Raw genomic sequence first — 16,868 nt, 5'->3', positions numbered from 1 at the left:
CACCCGACCTGCTTCCATGCAGGCTCTCACAATCATTTTTCAGGGAGGCAACTCCTGCAGATAAGGGGCCAGTAGCTAATCAGTTACCACCTAGAAGGCAGGTAAACCAGCCAAGATGAAGTAGCAAGGCATCTTGAGAGAGAGCAAGGAGTCAGTGGGAGCCAGGAAGGTCAAATAACCATTCACTTGACCACCATCTGCCCTTTGAGGCTGATGGCAACAGCTCAGGGCCTAGAACCCAAGAACCTCAGCAATTACAATGTTTTTATCCCAGTGACCACAGTCGTCATTGCTGGAAGTATCTGCATCTCTTTGGAGATGCAGCCTGGTCAGTTCTGCAGATGGTATAGACATAACCAGAGAACACCTAGAAAAGAAACTTCTTGTCAGCAAAGCCCGACGCATTGTTAAGGGGTTCAGCATTAGAAATTTGGGGGATTTTAGAAGTGGAAATGACATTAAAGAAGATGGACAACAATCTGCCTTGGACCATGGGACCTTGCCATCTGATTGGCAGCTGAAAAACCCTATGTCTGTTGTCTCCTCCATTAGAAAGTGAGGGAGCTCTTAGAGAACAGGGTCTGACTCTACTTTTTTAAATTGTATCCCCAGCACATAGTAAGCATTTAATAAATGGTTTTATTTTCCATTCATTCCCAAAGCATTTGGCATATAACTACCTTGTACACATTTGTAATTTCCACTTTACATTTATGCTGTTTATATTTGTAGATTATGTATGTCCTTGTTGACTTCCCAATTGGAATATAAATTCCCAGGCCGCATCTCTACAGACATTGTTTCCAGAAAGGATGGTTATGGGCCCTGGGGTGGAAGCATTGATATTCCTAAGGTTCTTGGATTCTGGGTCCTGGGTTGTTTCCATCAGGGTCTGATAGCAGAGGGGAAGGACTTGCATACATAGCATCTAGCACAGTGCCTGGCACATAGCATGCACACAATACATGTTTGTTGACTGACCCTCATTGACAAGGGGAGGCTCCTCATTTGGTAGTGCTGTATACCAATGAAATCAGCCCCTATCTACAACCCCCACACTGAGTCATCACAAACATGGTCTGTATTTCACGTCCAATATGGATCAAGGACTGTTCATCATAACTCAAAGTCTTTATGCAGTGACTTGTGATTCAGAGATGATAGGTGACTTGTCTATGGTCTCACAGTAAGGAATAGAGTGAGCCTTGAAAGTCAAGACAGCCCAACTTGAAGGCCAGCCTTCCACTCACAATGATATACTGCCCCACCAGCCCCTTCCAACATCCTATTTCCCAAAGTTGCTGATTTACCACATCTTATTTGTGTTATTTCAACTCAGCCTATTCAGATAATGAATCCAAAATATATTTATATATTATGTAGATGTATATTTATATAAGATATTCTTTTTATCTATTTCTCCATCTATCTATCTATCTATCTATCTATCTATCTATCTATCTATCTATCTATCTGTCTGTCTGTCTGTCTGTCTGTCTGTCTCTATCTCTTTCTCTCTATTTCTCCTTATCTGTCTGTCTGTCTCTCTGTCATTCTGTCTTTATTTGTCTGTCTTGTGGAAGAGGCATGAAGAGAGAATGGTTTTGAAGGACAAGCCAAGATGCAAGAGACTAAGTTTTCCTCAGTTAATACAAACCTTCTCTATTTCAACAAGTAATAGTTTTCCTCAGTTTATTTTTCTATTTCAGTCTGTCTTTCTGTCTATCAATCTGTTTTTCTCTCTATTTCTATCATCTCTTTATCTATCTATCTGTCTCTATCTCTGTCTCTCTATTTCTCTTTATCTCTGACTGTCTTTCTTTGTCTGTCTGTCTTTCTGTCTCTTTATCTTTTTCTCTCTATTTCTATCACCTCTCTATTTATCTATCTATCTGTCTATCTATCTCTATCTCTGTCTGTCTATCTTTCTGTCTCTTTATCTGTTTTTCTCTCTATTTCTATCATCTCTATTTATCTATCTATCTCTACCTCTGTCTCTCTCCTTATCTCTGTCTATCTTTCTGTCTCTTTATCTGTTTTTCTCTCTATTTCTATCATCTCTCTATTTATCTGTCTATCTATCTCTATCTCTGTCTCTTTATCTCTGTCTGTCTATCTTTCTGTCTCTTTATCTGTTTTTCTATTTCTATCATCTCTCTATTTATCTGTCTATCTATCTCTATCTCTGTCTTCTCTTTATCTCTGTCTGTCTATCTTTCTGTCTCTTTATCTGTTTTTCTCTCTATTTCTATCATCTCTATCTATCTCAGTAAGTGTTAACTGTAATGTTTCAGCAAGAGCATCCCTTAAAAAATTCTAATGCACCATTCCGTCAGCAGTCCTGAAAGTGAGACCAATAAAGACAATGGATAGCCAAGCAAACCTGTTAACATCTGCTCAAAGCCCACACTTACTTTCCTCCACTCCTTCCCATACTAAAGCAAGCTAGCATTCATTTGGATAATTCCTTGAAGCCCTGAACGCTTCACATATCACATTTCCACCAAGTTTCATTTATATAATTAGTGCTAACATATGGCCCACAATCGGCATCGGAGATTTGGAATCATTTTTAGTATGCCGTTAGGCCTAAAGGGGGATGGATTCAATATGGAGGGAAGGGAATTAGGCATGCAAATTCCATTTACAATAACAAGAGTGTGGCAATGAAAATGTACCCCCAAAAGATTTGATGGCTAATCACATTGTAAGCAAAAAAGAATTACTTGCCTAATATGTAGAATAATCTATACCAAATGGGACAAAAATTAAAAGAACTTCATTTTATCCTGTTCCTTTGGTTTCTCTGTGGGCCCCTAACCTAACCCACTTGGGTGGACTTATTAACACAAATTGACCAGGGAAACTTTTCCTGAATGATTTGCTTTGCTTGGCAACAGTAGCCAAATTCACAAAGGGTCATTCTGAAAGGCTTTTGCCTTCTTGCCGTGGAAACTTAGGAATGCTGCTGGGTAAAGAAGCTGCCTTGAACATAGTAGGTGCTTAAATGTTTGGAGGGAGCAATTTGCTGTGAAAAGAGAGCTGGAGGTGGAGGCAAAGGTCCTGACTTCGAATATTTATTTCATCTCTCCCTGCTTGCATAGCTTCCGCCAAGAAGTCATTTTCATTCTTGGTCTCAGTTTTCCCACATGCAAAATAAGGGAATTGGAGCAGATGATCTTTAAGGTACTTTACAGGTCTAGATCTGTGAACCTATGATGTATATGGAACATGTTGCCCAATGACATGTAATCTGGAAATGGTAGAGAAGGGCACTTAGGAGAAAATGGATGAAGGACAAATATCCCCTTCTTTTTCAAGGTTGATAATATTAGTAAGAGGCATAATAAAATAATGTATTGAAAGTTGAGATAGATATCAACAAGACCTAGGTTCAAATCCCACCCTTGATATCTAATTGTGTTGTGTGAGACCTTGGGAAAATCACTCAACCTCTCTGATCTTCAAACTACTCCATGGGACTTATCGACTGTTGGCAGAGTTGAAAACAAAGTTTCTAGAAGTTTTCCTTGTCCTCACACGAGGCATTATTTGTGCCATTGAGATCACGGATCTTTGACACACTTGCACAATGGTATTATTGTCTGTCTGTCTGTTTGTTTTGGGGGAGGAATGAGTATTTTGCTCCCAATTGTCAAAAACTACTAGAAATGAAATGTGTTTAATAACATGGTGGCTGGAGGATGCCACGTGGTATCAATATCTGCAAAGTATTCTCACTATTATGAATCTATACTTTGGTCTTGGGATTTCCTTAGGGGCTTTAGAGAGACTTGCGCTGAGTGATACATACATTCTTGTGTGAATAAAAGGGGTTCCTCGCTACATTACAAGACAGAAGCTTTCTATAACAAACAATAGTGCAAACATGATGCAGAGTATCCTCGGTTCCTAAAAGAAGTGTGCAATTCAAAGGCCAATAATTATCAGACTGTGGGTAGCTATCTTACTCCTATGAAAACGAGATGATGAAATAAAAATGTTCTACATTTCTACCATTCTCCATAGCCAAACAGAATCCCGAGAATCTTCTAGGCCACTCTTAGGGACTATATCCTATGGAATGCTTTTCTTGATTCTCCTGGTTGGTTTTTAAAAATTTATTATAATTAATATTATTATTTATTATTATATTATTTTATATATTATATGTAATATATCATATTATTAATAATTAATAATAAAATTAAATAATAAAAAGATTTGTTATAAAATTAACATTTAATATTCATAAATACTAATATCAATTATTAAATATGATTAAGTAAAATAATTACATATCATATAAATAATTACATATATAAATTAATATTAAATACTAAAATGGCATAAAATAGCATAGTTCTTGGCTTATAGTAGGCATTTAATAAATGTTTGTGGATTGTTTCTTATTAAGCTTTGTAGATAGATGAAGCAGACTAGAGTCAGCAAAATGCAAGTTCAGATCACTCCTCAGATAGTAGCTGGGTCACTCTGAACAAGTCATAATATCTCTCAGTCTCTGTTTCCTCCTCTTAAAAATAGAGACAATAAGAGACAATTGGGTAGCTCAGTGGATTGAAAGTCAGGTCTAGAAATCGGAGGTTCTAGGTTCAAATCTGGCCTCAGATACTTCCCAGCTGTGTGACCCTGTGCAAATCATTTAACTCCCATTGCCTAGCTCTTACTGCTCTTCTGACTTGGAACTGATACACAGTATTGATTCTAAGAGAGAAGATGAGGGATTTTTTTAAATTTAAAAATAGGGATAATAATCACACCTACTGGACAGAGTTCTGGGGAAGTTCAAATGAGACGACATTTGAACAAAGCCTTATAAATAGTAAAGCACTATTCAAATGCTGACTATCATTATTAGTAATTCTTGCAGTCATATTTCAATTAATTTCAATGTATAAAATTTAACTTTACATTTCTTCGCTCTGGGTTTTAATCAAGATATTTTTGTTTCATTTAAAAAGCAAGTTAAGTGCCTAGTATGTCTTAGGCACTGAGCTAGATGTCGAAATTTGATATTAAATTGATAATAAATTACTTAAAAATGAAAATCTCCCAAGATTCTCTCTAGTGTATAAGGTGGTACCTAAGGGAGGCCAGAACGGATGCTCAGAATTCTAAGGGTGGCTACAGAGAATATGTTATGGCAGGCTTTGATCCCTTCAGTTTTTATATCATTGTCTCCCAGAAGAGGAGTCTGACTTTTATCCACCATGTAGTAATTACTGACTTCAAATGGCAGCCAGTACCACTGTCTCTAATGAGAAGCCTACCTTCTTTGCCTCTGCAGTGGAGGAGGAAATGTAATTTCAGTACTTCAAAACATGGACTCCCTCAACCCCTCCACATGTCAGCACTTGTACTATATTATCCACTGGAGGAGAAAATGCATGATGGCAAAAAGCTACCATCAATTCAGTAATGCTTTTAAATGAATTTGTATTTTATTAATCATAACAGGATCTCTATACATTTGATGAATAGCAATATGTATATGAGTGATATGTTATTTACTGAGCAAATAAAAGATGAGTTTGGTTATTTATGGATTCATGGATCCCTTGAAGAATCTATTTACCCACACTCTCCCACCCTGAGTACTACTGATGGAGGAGAAAGAACTCTGGATCTGAAGTCAGAGCACTTGAATAACCTTTGGAAACTCATTTAAGGTCTTAAGCTCTTTAAATGTAAAATGAGAAGATTGGTCTCCGACGTCCTTTCCAGTTCTAAATCTATGTTCACATAGCCTGGCTGACCTTAAATTTCCTCAGAAGAGGGGGTTAGACTGGATGACCTCTAATGTACCGTGCTACTCTAAATTATATGATCCTGAGGAAAAAGAGGAGAATGGAGGCAAACAGCCATCCAGGGGTGACCTCCAAATTGAGTCAGTCCACAGTATAATGAGAAAAAAATATGGAACAAGTGGCTGAGTCATTCAAATTTGTTTGTGGAAATAGGAGAAATTACAATAGCAATTCATGGCAAGTTCTTTGCCATCAGTAATCCTTTAGGAATCCATAATTGAGGAAGATGTAGATTATTCAAGGAAGTAGTATAGATGGTATAGCATGCAGCTGCACACTGTAAAACTTTAGCACCTGCAAAATCCCTAATACTGTAAGACCTGGTAGATAGAATTTGACATCAGAAGTTTACTATCTTTCATAGAATGACAAAAATTTTATATAGACCTCAAAATATCCTGGACAATTCAACCAATAAATTGTCCTGGAACTAGATCATTACCTCAGATCTGGCTTTTGCCTGCCTTTACCCAAACCTAACATTGATTCATAAAAACTTAATGACAATGCTTTTGACAGACATTGCCATCTTCAATATTCATAATCTTCAGGTTACATGGAACAAATATATAGAGGTAATTGAAGAGACAAAATCATGTGAGAACAGAACAAGATGTATGTCATTCATCCCTCAACCTTTTTTGTTATTGGATTTGTACTGAGGATGCTTTCATTAGACTTGAAGAGGATTTGTCATGCTACATTCTTGGATATTGCTTCTCTACCAGCACAATGCAATGATCCATGCAATGATGCAATTCTGAGGGACTTATGAGAAAGAACACTCTCCACATCCAGAGAAAGAACTGTGGGAGCAGAAAAACAACTGCTTAATCACATGGGTTGATGGGGATATGACTGGGGATGTAGACTCTAAAGGATCACCCTAATGCAAATATTAATCATGTGGGAAAAGTCTTGATCAATGATACATGTAAAACCCAGTGGAATTGTGCATTGGCCATGGGGGGTGAGAGGGGAGGCGGAGGTGGGGAGGAAAAGAACATGAATCATGTTACCATGGGAAAATGTTCTAAATTAATTAATTCAATAAATGTTTAAATACATCCTTGGAGATTTATTCAACTATAAAACCTAGATGTTTTATCACGCCATGCAGAAGTCTGCAGAACACTGAGCATGAAGGAATGTATGGTTAGAAATTCTTGAACCCCTAAAAATTGCTTTACCCAAAGTTCCATTCTGTATTACCTAGAATCCTTTTCCCTTTTCCTGAGGACTCTCATTGTGCATGATGGAGTTTAAGTGGGCTGTAACTCCTCCCATGCTCTTTTTGACCAGCAACAGGGCTTAGTTCAGGCAGTTCCTTTGTTTTAGTTATTATTAATAATAAATATTTATAAAATAAGATATTTGGTTATTTAATATTAATTTTAAAACCCACAGGAAAAATAGCAACATAATAATGATTGTCTCAGACTGATTTCTATTTGAGGTTATCCTCATCAAAAAAAGTGAGTCTGAGACAATAATAATAAAACATCTATGTTTAAAGCAGATCATCAAATGTAATTATTTTGAGAATGACTGATAGGAAACATGGTACTTTTCATGAAGACAGCTTGAGTCCATTATTGTTCTACCTGGCTTTGACTCTACTATCATTTCTGCTAAAGTTAACATAGTACAGCTTCCAAATTAGAAAGGCATGAACCAAAACATCCTATTAATCACTTGATCAATATGATAACATCAAGCTGTATGGCTCCCCCAAAAACAAAGTAAAAAAATAACCCACAACAAAACAAAGGTCCCCAAAATAAGGACATTAAGCATTTTCCTGATCTCATAAACTCCTCCAAAAGTTATCAAAATGCTGTTTGGACTAGATAAGTTTAAAATTCTTCCTATATGCCAAGGGTTCATAGAAACTGAAGGCACTCAATTGCAATGAGATCATGTTGAACCTATGGGTAGAGGCAATGTCTGACTAGGAAAGACACACAGATAATTCCTGCCTCTGAGGAGCTCACAGTTTAATGCAGAACAGCCTTTATTCAGGATGAAATGTAAATAATCAATGGAGGGAATATCCTGAGATTAAGAGAGTTCATGAATGGCTCTGTGCAGAAGGTGGGATTTTAGCTGGGACTTGAAGGAAGCCAGGGTGTATCCTAACAAAAAGTCGTGTGATATGAATGAAACACGAGGTTCCTCACTCTAAGAAAGATGAACATTTGGGCACCTTAAAGAAGAGGATTGATGGATAATCATAGAGCACTTGATAAAGAAGTCAAAAATCCTAGTACACAAGCACTTTTACAAGGAGAATCACTTTCTAGAGCAAGAGTTGAAGCTGATATCAAGTACACACCATTAGGTTTGTTGAAGGCATCTGAAAGTGGTTTATCTACATATGGAGTCTACACACTGGCTAAAATCCAAGAGGAGAATACAAAGATTCTCCACAGGAGACACCTGCATGAACTCATGCAACAAAATGCCAACAGAGAAACATCAACGAACTGACTGAGTTATATAGATTTGTTGGAAAGGAGGGATTTATGATGGAAGTTCAGGATCTGATTATGCCCATAAAAAACTACAGAAAGGTTATCCCTGAGGAATTAAAACATAAGGAACAGTGTAGATTAGTCAATAAAATGGTAGAAAATGTAAAACACATTAGTGAAGAATATAAATATTTGGCACCTAACAAAAAACCTGGCAAGACACAAGTTGATGGTTTGAATTAAAACTCAATATCTTTCATAGACTGCCAGAAGATAAAGACTACAAATGTTGACAAATAAAATCTAGTGGAATTGGCTGACTATCATAGACAAAACTGTTGTCTACAATGACCAAGACATAACATTGATTTATAAAAACTTAACCAATGATGTTTTTGTTTTCCAAAAGTGCATTTATTTAAAACAAATATTTATACATCTCCAAGTTGCACAGATTCAAAAGCTTTCAGAATAATCGAGAGAGCTAGCAAAGGAGATCATAATCATGTGGGAAGAGGATGAGTATTCATTTTATCACATTCTCATCATATTTTCTCATCTACTTATCATAGATCACAATATCATCAATATTATCCTATTGGTTGCTATAGTTATCTTGAAAATGTTTCCCATAATCCTGTAAAAAATGACATAACTTAAGGTAACCTACAAAAGTGGGTATTTTATTCACTGCTGCAATAGCCCACAGAACATTAATTTTAAAAGAAATGGAGCAACAAAAATAACTTTTCCTAGGCTAATTGATGCCTGAACTCCATGGAACAAGAAGAGAGGGATGTTTTTTAATAAATGATAATAGTAACAACAATAATAATAATGATAAATACCATTTATACAGTGCATTCAGATTTTATCAAGAACTTGACATAAAATACCTCACTGGTAGTAGAGGCACATTTGTCTCTCCCGTAAATAAATCATCTCCATTACCTGGGTTGATCATGAGATCACACACTTAATAACAGGAAGGAACCATGGAGGTTGTCTAGCCTAATATCCTTCTTTGATAGAGGAGAAAAGAGAGACCTAGAGAAAGTAAATGATGGGACCAAATTATAGAGATTGTAAGTAGGAGAGGTAGAATTTGAGTCCAGGTTCTCTGATTCCAAATTCAACTCATTTTCTACTCTACTGTATTGCCTCCCCTCCAATGAGCATTTTAGAGGTCTCTACAAAAGCCTTTCCCTGCCCCACCTTCTTGAGTCTACCCAACCCTGCTATCCTGCCTTTTTACCCAGCAATCTCCAAAAGATGGTCCCATGATAGAGTCACTATGGGACTTAGCAGTGTCTGGTGAGAATATCTTATATTACCTGCCCACAAATGCATTAACCATAGAAAAGATAGCTTTTAGTCCAGCCTTGACATGTGGGTGGAATTAGAAATTGGGTTGGCTAAAGCAATGTAGGGGACATGTTGACACAATGTCAACTGGCAGTGACATTAGCTGAGGACTAAGGGCTAATGGATGATTAGTGAGCTGGTCCTTGCTATTCTCAGGAAGGAAAGTGAGACATTTCCTTTGGGGTTCTATCACTCATGCTTATCTTTGCTTCCTTTAGCGCTTACTAACTAAAATTGGTCTTATATCAAAAAGTCTCTCTCAGGCAATCATATTTTCTGCCATTCTATTAAGAGGTGGGCCATATTCTCAGAGACAATGGAGAGAGAAGTAATCAAGGTTTGGGGGAGGGAAAGGATTAATTTTGATTCATTGAGCAGCTTTCACAATCTCAGAAAACCTTCATGCGAACCTCTTTAAAGCTCTTTCTAGCTATTTGATCTGAGACTGCCCTTTTTACTTTGGAATTTTGGCAAGACACACCCTCCACACTATACAATGTTTAATTAACTGGAGGCTATTCTCCAGTACACTTAATTACAGGTCAGTATTCTGACTATATAAATCATAAAAAAAGAGAGGAAATGACATAAAAGCACTTCACTAATGTAATTTATAGTTATCTGAACTAATCCCAAGAAAGAATGGTACTGGGCTATAATTAATGATTATCTTAATGCCAAAAATCATATTTTTCTGCCTGGCTGTAACAGCACATATCATGGTAATTACAGTTAATTCTTGATTATTCTGGGGCTGATTCTATGTGTAGCTTTTGGATTATCTAGGCTGACTTTTTTCCTTCCTTCTTTCTTTTTTGGCCATCTTACCCATCAATCCTTCTACTAGAAGCTAAAAGAGGATAAATGAGAAGTTCAATTCTATGCATCTTTAGATGAAAGAGACCTTATAGGATACCTAGTTCATACTCCTCATTTTACAGATGAGGAAACCAAGGCAAAGGATTCAAGGCAAAAGAAGGTTAAGTAATTTGTCCAAGGTGTCACAGCTTGTCACTGAGAAGAAACCAAAACCCAGTTCTCTGGTATAACACGCCATTGTTCTTCCCACTTTGCCATTGGTACTAACTGTATCATCTCTTATTCACCAGTAATTCTGAGGAAGTATAAAAATATTTTACCAAATGGGTGCAAGTTAAATTCCAGTCCCTTGAACATAAAAATCAGTAAATCATTTGCATTCAATTCAGATTAACTCAACAACATTTCAATTCAGCAAGGATTTATTAAGTACCCACCATGTGCCAAGCACTGTGCTATGTGTTGGGCATGTAAAGATAAAAGGGAAAACCAACCACACTTTCAATGAGCTTACATTTTCCTGAGAGGCAGAGGGGATAGCGACAGAAGATCATGGAGTTAGAGTTGGAAGAGATTTTCAAAGTGATCTAGCACCATCTTATCACATCTCAAGGAGCTAAGGACCAGGGAGACTGCGAGTTGCCCCAGGCTGATGAATCAATACAAGATATAGAAAAAGAAAATATCAATCATTTGGGGCAGAGAAAGTGGAGAATCAGGAAAGGTTTCCAGCAAGATGCAGCATTAGATGGAACCTAAGGAATCAAAGAGGGAAAAGGGGTCCTTAATCCCTATTTGACAGTAGCAAAACAAGAAGTAATTCCCGGATTCACATCAAAGAGAACACCTGGTTTCTCTATCTTGCCCTCTTGCCCTACTGGGGTACAGATAGGATGTGAGAGGGGGACATCTAGAACGCAGCAAATGCTGGGGCTACTTGGGCTGTACCTGTGACTCTACTTGTTTCTAAAACATGGATTTTGTTCAATGTTCTTTTGGATGAGTAGGGGCAGGGAGCTTCAAACCTCAACATTGAAATAAGTACATGGAAGGCTTTTTTTGTCTTTATTTTTGTCTTTATTTTATTTGTCTTTATTTTAAACAAAAAGATTTTCAGCATACCTATGGAAAGTCTAGAACATATATTTTAAACTTTTTTTTTGGGGGGGGGAGTACATTAACACTGGAAACCATAGCAACTGTCCCTTCCAGCTCCCAAAATGACTTTATGATTTTAAAGCCCCTTATGTGAGTCTCAAAACAGATCTTGCTCACAGGGAATTCCCTTCTCTAGCAAACAGTGTTATAGTGAGACTCTGGAGCATTTTCAGAATCCCATAAGATTTTTTCAATTGAATATTCTCCTGCTGTGTCACACACACACGTCAGTGACTACATAGGAACGGGCAAGAAACAATGTCAATGAAACTCTCATCGTTCCACCAACTGAGACATGTCGAGTTAGCAGACAGCAGGCCATGTTTTTATAATTCAGTTGTGATTGTGTCATATTACAGTACTAAGGCAGGAAAGTGGCTAACAAACACTCCAATGTTTTATCTCAACAAGATTCCCTCATTTTCCTGGGCCAAATGAGAATGCTTACAGATTTCCAGACGCAAGTCCTATGCTAACATATGGCACGCCATTAGATGTTTCAGGATCTCAAAATTCAGAGCAAACATCATTTGCCAAAGTTGCCTTCCATTTCTACCTATAGCCCTCTGAACATACAGCTGTAGGGAATAGCGACAGATTTCTGCTGACTCCTTTCTGTTTTGAAGTCGACAAAGAATATGATATTAAAGCACCAACCATTCAGACTAAGGGGGGCAAATGAGAAAAGGAAATTGGATGGGTGGGGACAGGTATAGAACCAAGACTTGGTCTGGACAGGATGTATTTCAGATATAACCCTAGCTTTTTCTTTTAACCTTCTATCTGTTTATTTTGTGGAGGTTGAGGAAAGGGGAGGTACAGAAGGTAGGGGGTAATGAGGAAATGTGCCTTTGGTCTACCTAAATTAGAAGAGAATTCAATATTTTCTCTCTCTCTCTTTCTTTCTTCCTTCCTTCCTCTCTCTCTTTCTTTCTTCCTTTTTTCCTTCCTTCCTCTCTCTCTTCCTTTCTTTCTTTCTTCCTTCCTTCCTTCCTTCCTTCCTTCCTTCCTTCCTTCCTTCCTTCCTTCCTTCCTTCCTTCCTTCCTTCCTTCCTTCCTTCCTTCCTTCCTTCCTTCCTTTCTTTCTTTCTTTCTTTCTTTCTTTCTTTCTTTCTTTCTTTCTTTCTTTCTTTCTTTCTTTCTTTCTTTCTTTCTTTCTTTCTTTCTTTCTTTCTTTCTTTCTTTCTTTCTTTCTATTTTCATCTGGAGCCTAGCAGTGATATGTAAGCATTCAGTGACATAATCCCTTTGTTCTAGCCCTAATATTAACAAAGCAATTCAACTCCTGTTCAAACCAGTAACAAAGTAGGAAAGCACTGTATAGATTAAATTAACCTGATCCAGTCCATTACTGCGCTTTATGAGGAAAATGACAACTCATTAATACACAGCCACCTTTCCCAACTGCCCACCTTTGGAAAACACAAGCTAATGGAATCACCATCCAGAAGGAATGTAGACTAATATTATAAGACTGCACAGTATGGTTCGTTAAGTAATTTAGGTCTATAAGGTGCCTTTTAGAAACGCAAACTCTTTCTGCCATATGCCCACTGTATTTCTGCATTCCAAAATATCATTAGCTTTTAAGTGTACTCATTTGCTTTTGGATGCATAATAAATCTCATTTCTCCACCACTCGCTGCAACATCATTTGGTACTTTATGATGACTCTTTCAAAGATTCTTCCCACAATGGCAAAGAAGTATGAAACTCAGAGACAAAAGCCCCTAAGAAGGATGCACAGTGTTTGGCCATGGTGGTTCCACTGAATTGGACACTGCCATTAAAATGGACACACAGTCCTGACAATATCAAAATGCCTCCAATTTCAACTACCGATAAATGATGAGTTTTACCAATGCCAAACAAAGCAGCGTTGCAATGTGCAAAAACGACAAGCTCAACCGAGAAAGTCACAGAGGGGCAACAAAGATTCTCTACCGATTCCCATACAAGGTATGGGCACGAACCAAATCCAACTTAATCAAAATAATAAAAGTTCATAGCCTATGATATGATCCCTGGGCAAGTATGTAGCCAAGAAAGAAGAGAGTAATTTGAATTTTCAAAGCTGTAAAAAATGATATATAATCAAGGGGGTACACTTACCAGGAAGACTTGCCAAATAATCTCTGTTATATTAACTCATCCACAGAGCTCATCTTCTATAACTTTCCCAGCTGCACAGCTGGTGTCAGCAGTGTCTGGCAGGGGGAGAAAAACAAGGACAACAACATCAAAGCTCAGAACTTGATGATTTTACTCTAGGAAGAACAACGGTTTCATCTCTGCTCACTTTGGTGAAGAATGTGGGCACAGAGAAGCTTCTCAAGTCCCCAAGCAGACAAAAACTCCAACAATGCCTTTTGGCGAAATCACAACTGAGAAAAGCTGTATTATTTATCATTGCACTCTTCAAAGAGAACGTCACTGGGAAGCGGTGGGGAGCCTCCTGAACAAAATACAAAGTTTCCCTCGAGGAGGATTCTATGGATATTAATAATGGGTTCCATTCTCTCCTTAGTGCTCATACTTCTGTCCCATTCTGCTCCTCGGCTCACTTGCCGATTTACATCTATTTGGAAAGAAATCTAAAGTTTGCCATAATGAGTATGATCCTTTGGTCTTTAACCCAGAGTTAAGAACATTCCTTTTAATCTTATAACCCACAAGATTAAGGTGAAGCCATTATGCAGCCATGAGTATAAAAACTGCCCCCATTGATTTTTTTTTTTGCTTTCTAATTTTTAAAAAATCTCTCCAGTCAATTATAAAAGAGGGTGTTAAAATGCAATTGTATCAGGAGTGATGTTTACAAGCTTCCTTCCAGGGTTTTTCACTTGTGGGAACTGTGGAATAGCACATTCTCTGAAAGGACTCAGCCCCAGAAGTGAGGGCTGCTCTGGGAAACTGAGCCTCCCTGTCCATGGCTCTAAGCCCCCACCTCCCTGCCCCTTCTCTCAGACAGAACGATGAGCTGAGGATGTGAATGCTGAGTTCAAAAACAAGACTTTTTTAAATTTGCAGCTACCTGAAAATGTCTAAAAGCTCTACAAGATATTGTTTAAAATGATTTCTGGGGCATCCGAAATCAGTGCTAAAGAAAATCAAACTCCTTAATATTTAAAATAGAATATTTAAGATCTGGAGAATATATTTAAAAGTTCTTCCCCCCCCTCTTTCTCTCTCCCAATCTTTGCCCCCTAGCCCCCCTACCCCCAGACTGTCTCTTTCTCTTCCCTCTCTACTTCTCTCTGTCTCTATCTCTCTCTCCCCATCTTTGACCCCATCCCCTACCCTCAGATTGTCTCTGTTTCTCCCTCCCTACTTCTCTCTATCTCTCTCTCTGTCTTCCCATCTTTCCCCCCTACCCCCTACTCCCAGACTGTCTCTGTCTCTGTCTTTCCCTCCCTACTTCTCTCTGCCTCTGTCTGTCTGTCTGTCTGTCTCTCTCTCTCTCTGTCTCTTCCCATCTTTCCCCCCTACCCCCTACTCCCAGACTGTCTCTGTCTCTGTCTTTCCCTCCCTACTTCTCTCTGCCTCTGTCTGTCTGTCTGTCTGTCTGTCTGTCTGTCTCTGTCTCTCTCTTTCTGTGTCTGTCTCTCTCTCTGTCTCTTCCCATCTTTCCCCCCCTACCCCCTACTCCCAGACTGTCTCTGTCTCTGTCTCTCCCTCCCTACTTCTCTGTCTCAATAGTTTGAAATGCAATTTTTAAACTCAGGGGTCAGCAAGCAATGGCTAAACCACAACCCAGAACCAGTTTTTCATCCATTTTTATTATATTTTTAAAATGCAGAAACCATCCTTATTCAATAAATATTTTAATTACTTTCTATGTTCCAAACACTGTGCTAAGTTGTGGGAATAGAAAAAAGAAGGAAAAGATAGTCCTTACCCACAAGGGGCTCAAAATCATGATCATTCTTGTGAGCTGTACAAAATCAGGTAGGAGCCAGATTTGACTCTCTGGTTGCCCCCCCCCCTTTATTTCATCTGAACCTCAAAAAACCTATCGGAAACATTCTGTATTGTTATCCCCATTTTACAGCTAGAGAAAACAAGACAGGTTAAGTGATTTGCTCAGGATCGTACAGCTACTGTCTAAGGAAGGATTTGAACTCAGGGCTTCTGAATCCAAACCTAGAGCTTTATCCACAATGATATATAGGCATCTATGAATAAAAATATTACTAATATACCTGGCTCATGATCCTGTAGTCTACTCTGAATTTCTTCATAAATTTAAAATAGAAGGTACCTTTGAGACCATATAGTCCAATCTGCTCAATTTGCAGATGAGGAAACTGAGACCCAGAGTGGGAAAATAGCCTGCCCAAAGTCCTACAGTGGTGAGAAGCAAAGTCAGAATTTAAATGCAGGTCCTCTGACATGATATCTAAGTTTTCCTATTTGACTTAGATCTCCCAAACCCTAGATCCTCCCTGCCTTTATGTCTCAGAATTCCTCACATGTACGCTATATTTATACAAAGACACTAAATTATAATTCAATTCCACAGGAGATTTTTTTCCTTCATTTAAATGAATTAATCATAGGCTCATAGTCATTTATCAAAACCTCTCTTTATTAACAGATAATCCTTCTTCCAAGTATAACGAACAAATAAATTGATATTTGAGTCCGCTTCTTTTTTTTTTTTTAATGATAAGGAACTTGAACCTGTGGACACTGCACAAATGCAAAGAAAACTCTGAGATGACTGGCTGTAGCCTGTAAAGCCACTGGGGTGATATAAATATTCAAAACTATGAAAAGATTAGAAGCAGTAAAAATGTCACATTTAAACTACTCTGACCTTCTTGGAGCTGTTATTTAAATATAATAGCCATAGAGTCATTGAATGTTAGTGCTGGAAAGGACCTTGGAGATCATCTCGGCCAACCCTCTCATTTTACAGGTGAGGGAAATGAGAAAAGGCCCCTCAAGGCTCCGTATGCTGCATATAAATGAGTGATATCCAAATGGAAGCAGCTCGAGATCTGTCTTTTGCTCCATTGCTTGCCAGAACCAGAGGTCCCTATGTCCTTCTCCTTCGAAAATGTTGGATGTTCCACCTCCACTTTCCTATTTCTCCAAAATGGATCCCCAGGAGTCCATCCTTCAGGGGGAAAGGCTCATTCACCATTTTCAGAGCTTAGAAATGGGAAGGGGTTGAGGGTAGGACTGAAGGTTTTTGTTTTTTTACCGTATCTAGCTCTAA

General features: G+C 38.1%; 1 protein-coding gene across 1 annotated transcript in view; it reads right to left on the bottom strand.

The window, feature by feature from the left end:
• The window catches only part of RARB (retinoic acid receptor beta), an 865,852-nt gene that overhangs the window by 693,698 nt on the left and 155,286 nt on the right, over positions 1-16,868 (bottom strand). The window contains exon 3 of the mRNA XM_016426470.2: positions 13,757-13,851. The gene's annotated coding sequence lies outside the window, so the exon portion shown is untranslated. The remainder of the gene's footprint in view (positions 1-13,756; positions 13,852-16,868) is intronic.

The sequence above is a fragment of the Monodelphis domestica genome, chromosome 5, assembly GCF_027887165.1.
Source record: "Monodelphis domestica isolate mMonDom1 chromosome 5, mMonDom1.pri, whole genome shotgun sequence".
Classification (NCBI taxonomy): domain Eukaryota; kingdom Metazoa; phylum Chordata; class Mammalia; order Didelphimorphia; family Didelphidae; genus Monodelphis; species Monodelphis domestica.
This window is presented reverse-complemented; position numbering and strand designations above follow the sequence as displayed.